Below are 9757 nucleotides of genomic sequence, written 5' to 3' on the forward strand. Positions count from 1 at the left end.
CACTTTTTTAAAAAATCTAAATATCAAATAAATGAGACCTGGAAGGCTATTGCAGTGACTTACAGAGCCTTATTAAAAAAATACCTCTCCAAGATGAGGCTGAAAATTGTGGCACTGCTTTATCGGCTGTAATATCTGTCTCAACTGGGAAAGACCAAACCCGGTACACTGGCCCCTACCCCATGAATGCAGGCTGATCCCAAGTTGGGGAGACTACAGAGGTCCCAGGCCATCTAAGCCACTCATCTAGGTCATAAGAGCCTCCAGAGATGGCTACACCGCAACCAACCCAGGCAGCTGGGAATCTCACCATTGCCAAATGCCTACATCCTGTCCTTCCTGTGTCATTACTAATTTGAGTCATTTATTCTGCAAATAAAAGCAGGTAGCCTACTGGTTAAGAAATTGGCAGTCAGATTACACTGGCTTGATTCCCAACTCTGCCAAAGCTGAGTGGCTTCGTTACCTGGCAACTCCAGCCTCAATTTCCTCGCCTCTAGAATGAAACTTCTGTAAAAACTTTCTCCTATTGTTATGAGGATTTGATGAGATAATACATAAATATTTAGCACAGTGTTTGACACAAAGCGTTCGTAATTTAAGCTAATTGCGTCTTTCTGAAAAATGTCAAATATTTGCTAACCATTCACCAGTTCTCTGTGTGTTTCTTTTGATCATAGTTAACCTCCATCTTTCCCCCTGCGGCAGGAGAGGGAGAATTTCCTGGTGGAGAGAAGTCTCATTTTTTGTCCTCCCCTCTAGAGATAAAAAGCTGATACAGGAAGCAGCTGGTTGGGAGACAGAAAGATTACTCTGGAGAAACACTGAAGTGTAAGGCTCCATATCTGAGGCCCCAGCCCTAGCTTGAGGGGAGAGGGTGACATGAGAAGAAAGGATGTGAGGGTACTTGACTGAAAACTGAGAGATAAGTAAATGACCACTTAATGAACTGTGAGAACTCAAGTCCTATTTTGCTGCTGAAGCCAGCATATGCCCACCTCTCCCCCAAGGAAGGGCATTTAGGGATTCCTTCCTGGAGAAAATGGTCCAAAAGAAAAAAACGTACTTTTGGGGGCCAGGCCTGATCACCCTGTAGTCAAACTAAACAATTGACTAGCACCTAACTCCACCCCCACCCGCCCCCCCCCCCCACCCGCCCAAATACACACAGAACTTCCAGTCTGCCATTTAGTGAGTGCAATACCTTTGCCTCTTCTTAAACCTAGTCTCTTCATTTCCCAAAGCACTGTTTCTTCCTCTCTGGCCCCCAGCTTTTTGTTAAAGGATGGCTGATAATGAAAACCAAAAAAGCATAGCATGCAATCAATTAAACTGCTTTTTGGTTTACCAAACAGTGTATTACTATTCATGTGGGCTTCTCTCCAGGGCTGGCTCCTGGCTACTCCAGGTTCCTTCTTTAGCAAAAGCTGTCTTCAAGGATGTCCCAAGAGGCATCTGCAAGCACACCCACTCTCTTCCTAGCTGAGATCTAAAAGACCGCAGCTCAAACAGGCAAGAGCTCCCTCTCCTTCTCATCTAAGACCTAGCTTTTGAATTAGGGTCTGAGGATCCGACTCCCCAGGATGGTTAGCACAGTTCCCAGAGTATCTTGGCCTTCTCAGCTGACAAAACATTTAGCTTTCATCTCAGAAGACAACACTTAGCTTAATATCTGTTCACAAGAGCAGAGGGTGAGATGAGCCTTGTTTTATTACAGTTCCTCAAAAATGAAGATGCTCTGGTGAAGACTGCAAGAGCTGAGCAAATGAAAGCCGAAGTAATAAGAAGGAGAGGATAATAAACCTAGCTGATGCTAATTGAGCCTTTGTCATATGCCAGGCCCTGTTCTAAGCACCTCTGAGGTATTAATTTAGTCCTTGATACAAAACTCTGAGGTCAGTACTATTATTATCCCCATTATAAAAATGTAGAGATTGAGCCTTAGGGAGATACAATAACTTGCTCATGGTCAGCCAGCCATTACAGGAAGGAGCAGAATTTGAAAACAGAAGCTAATTGCAGAACCGAGATTACACGCAAAAAAGTAAAGCAGTTTATAGTTTTTTAAAGGCAACAGGGTAGGATACTGTAGAAAAAGATTGTCCAGACACAAATTGGGAAGATTGATATAATGAAAAGAAGCACTGACCTGAGAGCAGAGGATTGGGGTACCTCTAAAGTGCCTCCCAAGAGGCCTAATCAAATTTAATCAGACGGCATGGTTCTATTTCCCATGATGACAAACAGATGTGTTTTTTTTTTTTTTTCACATTTGCATTTAGAAAACATAGAGTACACAGAATTTAAATGACAATGATAGAACAATCCAGAATTGTAAAGAAGCATCGTTAGGTTTGCCCTCTTCCCAGAGGTATAATTAACAACCCAATCAAGAACTTCCTAAGCCTGACTATGCAAAGCTCTAAAGATGCCCTAGACCTCAAGGATGGGAGGGTTGAGACCAGCACTGCTCGATAGAAACAGAACGTGAGCCTCATATGCAAGCTACGTATGTAATTAAAAATTTTCTAGTGCCATGTTTAAAAAAGGTAAAAAGAAACAGGTGAAATTAATTTTAATAATATATTTTATTTAACATAAACTATCTAAAATAATATTTCAACATGTAATCAATATAAAAATATTAATGAGATGTTTTACATTCTTTTTCGAACCAAGTCTTCAAGATTTGGTATATATTTTCTACTCACAGCACATCTCAATTCAGACTAGCTACATTTCAAGTGCTCAACAGCCACATGTGGCTAGTGGTTACTGTACTGGGTGGTGCAGTCCCCATTTCAGTGTAGAGTACCAAGTCAGTGGCAGTGATGACAGTACTACAGAGCAAAAATGTGGTGCTAAACAGCGACTGCAGTAATAATTAGCTTGCTTTTCATAAGATTTGCTTATTTTTCTTCAGCAAAGTTCATCCCTTTTTGCCAATTGGATAACTATTTATTAATACTAACTTTCAATAATCAGATTCCTGCATCTTCATTGATAAAATTGCTTTTAATATTTGGTAAAGCACTTATCAGTGTCGAGTGCATGTTTTAATAACCAATGTTGGAATGAGCCAGAGGCCCTCTCTTTGCCTGCTGCTGACAGAAATAACCAGAGAGAAACAGAGGACTGAGAACAATCAGAGCCATGCATAGACTCACATTTTCTGACCTCAGAAGTGCTCCCCCCGATTGAGTACTCATTCTTCTCTCCCCTCCCAAACTTTCCATTGTGCTCCCTAGAGCCCTTTGCATGGTAACCCTGTTCCATCCTCCTATACTATTCCTGCCACCTCCTTGCCCTAGCAAAGCTTGGCTCCTCTCTGAAGACCCAAGCAAAGAAGTAGTCGTGGCTCCTTCTCTGAAGTAGCCCTTTGGAGCAGAAGCTGGGCCTTCTCCCATGCTGCAGCCTTTGTCTCATTCCCCAGTGCAGTTTCTAAATGACTGCCCATCAATTTGAACTCCAGACTGCTATGGTTCAAATCCTTATTGGCTCATTACCTTGGGCAAATTATTTCCCTCCTTTTGTTCAAGTTCCTTGTCTGTAAAATGTAGATAATGGTACCTGCCTCATTGGGTTGTTTTAGGATTAAATGAAATAATCTATGCGAAGTGCTCAAAACACTCAGTTCGGACTAATCTGATGCATGCCAAAGATGACTGTCCTGACTCCAATGTGAGATTCACTGTCACCACGGCTGGCTCTCATCCTATGCTCCTCGTCAACACACACTGCTCCCCTCTCACTCACTTCTCTTTACTGATAAAGACTGGTACCAATCTCACAGTTTCTTCTCCACTCCCACATCCCACCATCATCCTAGGTAACTTCAAGTCCACTTGAATAAACTGTCTCTCAATTTCTTCACACCCACATTTTTTAGTAAATTTATTGGGGTGACACTAGTTAATAAAATTATATAGGTTTCAAGTGTACAATTCTATAACACATCATCTGTATATTGCATTGTGTGCTTACCATGCAAGGTCAAATCTACTTCCATCACCATATATTTGACCCCCTTTGCCCTTTCCTACCTCTTCTCTCCTCCCTTCCCCTCTGGTACCCACTAAACTGTTATCTGTGTCTATGAGATTTTGTCTTGTTTGTTGCTTTCAGTTTTATATCCCACATATGGGTGAAATCCTATGATTCTTGACTTTTTCCATCTGATTTATTTCATTTAGCATGCTTATCTCAAGATCCAGCCATGCTGTTGCCACAAATGGCAGTATTTCATCTCTCCTTATGGCTGAGTAATATTTCATTGTATATATGTACCACATATTCTTTATCCAATCACCTATCGAAGGACACTTGTTTGTTTCCATGTCTTGACCACTTTTTTTTTTTTTTTTTAATGCCTACACCACCTGGTATTCCTAGGTGGTCTCCCATCCAAGTACTAACCAGGCCCGACCCTGCTTAGCTTCTGAGATCAGATGAGATCAAGACTTGTTCAGGGTGCTATGGCCGTTTGGCCTACTTTTTAAAACAACCTTTACTCAGTGCTGTACTGGAACCAGCTTGCACCAGCTGTGAAATGTGTGCATCTCTTTCCAACTCCCTATTCAGTGATATCAACACTGGTAGCTTGAAATCAGCCCTGGTGGGAATATTTACACCATGGACATTGGCAAACATTAAAAAATATGTCACTTTTTTTCAAGGAACTAGCTTACTAGCACACACTGCTTCACTTCACTGCAGCCATTTCATGTCACAGCCGTGAAATGACTCTTTTTATCACTAAGAATCTTTCAGCATCTGAAATCTTAAGTTAAAATCTCTCATTCTTGGACTGTACTTCGTACCCTCTTAGCTCTTTCATTCTGTGGATCCCACCACGACTATTTTTTAAGTACCTCCACTGAACAGCTTCCTCTTCTCTCTACTTCTTCGGTATCAGGGCTTCTTATTTCGGACTTTTGATTTATCATATGAACCACTTTTGTGATAATATTCCCATATCCCTGCCTCATTTTTCCTGTTAACATCCTAAACCTAACTTACTCTGACTATATTTTCCCTCTTTGGAATCTTTAGGGTGGCCATAAATTCTAAAAATGAAAGATATTATTTGATCACGAATTGTAATACATGTTAATAAACCATATTTATGTATTTGCCTCTCCTTCGAGCCTCAGTGTCTGCCCTATTTAGCTGGGCTATTGAGCCCGTGGGGGTGGAAGGGAATCTCCCAGCCATGCAGATTGATGTCACACTATAAATTCTTGGCCTCCAGACTTACTTGGCTCTTAGTGCTACCCCTTAACTCTTCACCTCCCTGCCTCCCTCATTCTCTACTTCCTTTAAAACTCTGATCCCATCTCTACCTCATCACTCACAGCCTGTGAACACATTTCTGTTTCCCAAAGAAAATGAAGTCACTAGACAGGAACTTCCTTTTCTTCCTGACATCAAAACTGCAGACATATCACGGCTATGTCCACCTTTCTTCCTTTCTCTCTTCTTAGGCCAGTTCTTCCGCTCTGCTCTGAATCCTGTCCCCTCCTACTTCCCAAAAGACTTTGTTCTATTAGTCATTTCTTCTCTTACCTGTATCTTTAACCTCGTTCTTTTTATCTCTTAGTATAGAAACATCTTCCAGCCTTTCCCATCCCAAACACCTCCCTGCACATATGCCTTTGGAGAAACTGCCCTCTTTCTCTCTTCCCCCTTTGGAGCTTTCCTTACTGCCCATTCCTTCCTTGTTCCACTCTCATGATGACCCCATCATTGTGTCATCAAGAGATTGTGTCATCACTCCCATCATTGTGTCATCAAGCCAATCTCTCCAACACCATCAATGACCTTCTTTTATTACAAAATCTAATGAACACTTTTCAATCCTTATCTTACTCTTTCTGTTATGGGTTGAATTTTTGGACGTCCTCCAAAAAATTTATGTGTTGAATTCCTAACCTCTAGTATCTTACTATGTGAACTTACTTGAAAATAGTTTCATTGCAGACACAATTAGTTAAGAATTGGTCATATCAGAATGGGCTAAGCCCTAATCCAATGTGACTGATGTCCTAAAAGGGGGAATCTGGAGACAGACATGCACACAGAAGGAATGCCATGTGAAGATTAGAGTTATGCTGCTACAAGGAATGACCAGAAGCTATGAGAGATCCTTCCTCAGTGCCTTCAGAGGGAGCATGGCCTTGCCAACACCTTGATTATCAATTTCTAGCCTCTAGAACTATAAAACAACAAATTTCCCTTGTTTAAACCACCTAGTTGTGGTACTTTGTTACTGCAGCTTTAGCAAATTAATTCAGTCTTCTGGAAGCATTTAGCAATGCTGACAATTGAAACATTTTCTCATCCCTTTGGGTAGGTGTCATTTCCATTTCCAGGGGTGTCCCCCACCTCTCTAACAGTTCTTCCCCATCTCTTTCTTTACCTTGTCTTAAACATTGGTGTTCCTCAGACTTTAGACCTAGACCTTGTTGCACTTCATGTAATCTGAGTGGTCTCACCCACTTCCATGGCTTGAATTACTCTTTCTGCAGGAGTGTGCTAGGAAATGTTTAACAACCAGATCTCTAGGAGGAGGGAGACTGATGTCAGTTTTTTCCCTTATTTTTGTGGTATAAATAATCCCACCATGGCTGATCTCTAACTTCCAGCAGTTTAACAGGGGTTCTCAAAGTTTAACCACTGGCTCTCACGAGGTAGTAGGAACCAGTACAAAGCTGGTTCCAGCACACCTTTGCTTTTGTGTCAGACATAAGCAACTTATTTTTACATAAGGTAAGATAAAAATACCTGCAGACTTTTCTTTCCCCTAACAATCTGTTCCGGAAATGGAATATCCTTTTATTATTTCCATGGCACTGTGGTGGTGGTAGATTTTTTTTTTCCCCTTTCTTATTCCTGTGTATGATAGAAATACTGTACCTTTGATCAATTTTTTTGACATGTTTTACAGCTGTTTTAAATCTGATTTTTGTCAGAGAGCATAAATATTGTATTCTCAAAATAAGAAAATATTCCATTGCAAAGAAGACAAACAGAAAGGTCCTTAAATACTAATACTTTGAAGCATGTGATTTCCTTTACTTGGCAGGAGCCATAGCATTCATTGGGTTTCAATTTTGTTTAGAAAACAAAATTGTCTGGCCCCACTTGCCCTTTCAGCAGGCTGGACTTGACTGTTCATTCACTTAAACAGTATTTATTAAGCACAAGCTGTGTGCCAGGCACTAATCTAGATGCTTCTCTAGATGCTACAGAGATTCTGATGAGCCAGACAGGTAAGGTCTCTGCTTTTACTTCAGGGGAGGGTCTGGCATAGATAGTAAACCAGAGAAACAAATAAAGAGCTAATTTCAGAGCGGTGAATGCTGCAAAGGAAATAAAGGTAGGACAATGTGATGGAGAGTGACCCAAGGTGGTACATTCAATACCTGTCCTCAGGCATCTGCCCCCAGCCGTGCACAAATGCACATCTATGATGCCACAGCTCCTTCTGCTTGGTGCTAGTTTTACTTCCACTTCCCAGAGAGCACCAGCCTCTCACCAGTTTACAAATACCATTCACACTGATATAAATGAGCTTCCTCTACCATCAGACACAACCAAAATGCCAAGGACCAGAATCAGCATCTGGCCAAAGGCAGTAGAACAAGATCATCCTGGAGTGACTCTGAGGAAGTGCCTTGTATCAGTTTTAGGGCCATGGCTCCTCATCTGTGAGCTGGGGTTACTAGTCACCGACTCGGACTGAGGACTCTCCATCCTAATACCTTACCTGTGTATCTTCTGACCTCCAGACACACATGGCCAAAGGCCTGATGGAAACATGTTTCAGCCTGATGAAAGGGCAAGTGTTGCATTGGCATCTAGAATTCTACAAAACTGAGTCCCCTCCCCCACCCCTTCATCCCTATCTCTAAGCTGTCACATATTCTTCATCTCGGCAAATAATATTACCTTCTTCCAAGATGCTTCCCATAGGTAATTCTTGACTCTTCTCCCACATCCAATTAAATACCAAATCCAGTGTTTCTACCTCCACATGTATCTTGAATTTATCCGCCTCTCTCCATGACCTCACCCCACCTCGGCCCATTACTTTCTGTCCACGTTAACATGACCCCAGTCTTGGTCCTACTATTCATTTATTTACACTGCAGCCTGAGATTCTTTTCTAAAATAAAAGTCTGGTGAGCTCACTCCACTGCTTTGAATCCTTCCACGGCTCCCCATTGTACTCCTAGACATGACGACTTACGGGCCTTCCTCGATATGGTCCTGCTTGCGTCTGGAGTTTATCCTCTCCCAGCAACTCCACGCTCCACTCTCTAGGCTCTGCACACACCTGTCAGCCCTTCAGTGGTGCCATATGCTCTTAGACCTCTAGTTTTGCATAGACTTTTTCCTACACCTGGAATACTTCCTTCGATCCCACCTCACTGTCTTTGATCTGGATGAGATTTATTCCTTGCAGATGTCCAGCAGTGAAGGCCCTTCCCCTGGGAAACCTCTAACCACCCCTTGCCCCCAGCCCAAAGTTTCGGTTAATGTCCCCTTTGTTCTCATAGCACCGTTTGGGAATTGCCTGTTTACTTGTTCATCTATATCATTAGACTATAAATTACATGAGGACAGCAGCTGTGTCTGTCTCATTTGCTGTCGTATCCCCAGCAATGAGCATGATGCCTCCACAAAGTGGGCCTGTGGTAAATATTTATTGAAAACTTAATGGACGGCTATGTCTCCTTTAAGTAAATTTTTGTTTCTTCGTCTATTCTTAAACACACACACACATACATACACAGAAACACACTCACTAAACCACCCTGTATAAACTAAAATATCATGTGCTTATTATAAAAAACTTGTAAAATACAAAAAAGCAATAGAAAAGAGTCTATCATCCATCTTACCACACAGTAATCACTGTTATCTCCTTCTGTAGGTATTGTTTTCATTGTTGAAATGACACTATGTCTACAGTTTGTTCATCTTATTGTGGTAAAATATACTAAACAAAATTTGTCATTTTAACCATTTTTAAGCATGTAGTCAGTCCACTGGCATTAAATACATTCACATTATGGTGCAATCATCACTACCATCATGTTAGAACTTTCACCTTCCGAACTGAAACTGTACCCATTAAACAATAATGCTCTATTCCCCCTCCCTACAGTTTATTTCTTTGGGTTTATAGCAGAATGGAACTGATTTTTTTCCGAATCCTTGCTTAGTCCAAGTTAGCATCTCCATTTATTTTTAAGTGGTTTTGAGAACCCCATGGCAGATGCCATCCTTCTAGAGTTCTGGTGCTGTCAGGTATTTCAGTCAGGGCGAATTCCAGGTCGATTACATTTCTGAAGTCTCGCTTTGTGTTACACTTGCTCGTGCCAGACCCACATATGTTCAAGGGCTCATGAAAATACTTTAACTTCTTTTAAGATCCATAGACTCCAAGAAAATAAACTTTTAGGTCAAAGAAAATGTTTTAACATATAATATTGGCATATTTAACTTTAAATAAATAAATAGTTTCATAACATATAATTTAAAAAAAAAAATTTGTGGAGAAACAGGCTCATGAAGGAAAAAGTGCCTAGATAGTACAATTCTAAGCTCTCAAGTAACGAATATAAATGGTGAGGAGGACTTGGTGAGGTTTTTTAATGCAGGATATTTATTCTTTCGTTAATTTCCATCTTTCAATTTCTCTTTTCTAAGCACAAATAAATCTTTTGAAAATTTTTCATAGCACTATATA

At 41.0% G+C, this 9757-nt stretch overlaps 1 protein-coding gene and 1 pseudogene across 2 annotated transcripts in view; one reads left to right on the plus strand and one right to left on the minus strand.

The window, feature by feature from the left end:
- Positions 1–9757, plus strand: part of HPSE (heparanase) — a 31860-nt gene that overhangs the window by 811 nt on the left and 21292 nt on the right. The window lies entirely within an intron of this gene.
- On the minus strand, positions 4368–4487 carry LOC111737277 (annotated as a pseudogene).

Source organism: Pteropus vampyrus, unplaced genomic scaffold (assembly GCF_000151845.1).
Source record: "Pteropus vampyrus isolate Shadow unplaced genomic scaffold, Pvam_2.0 Scaffold25, whole genome shotgun sequence".
Classification (NCBI taxonomy): domain Eukaryota; kingdom Metazoa; phylum Chordata; class Mammalia; order Chiroptera; family Pteropodidae; genus Pteropus; species Pteropus vampyrus.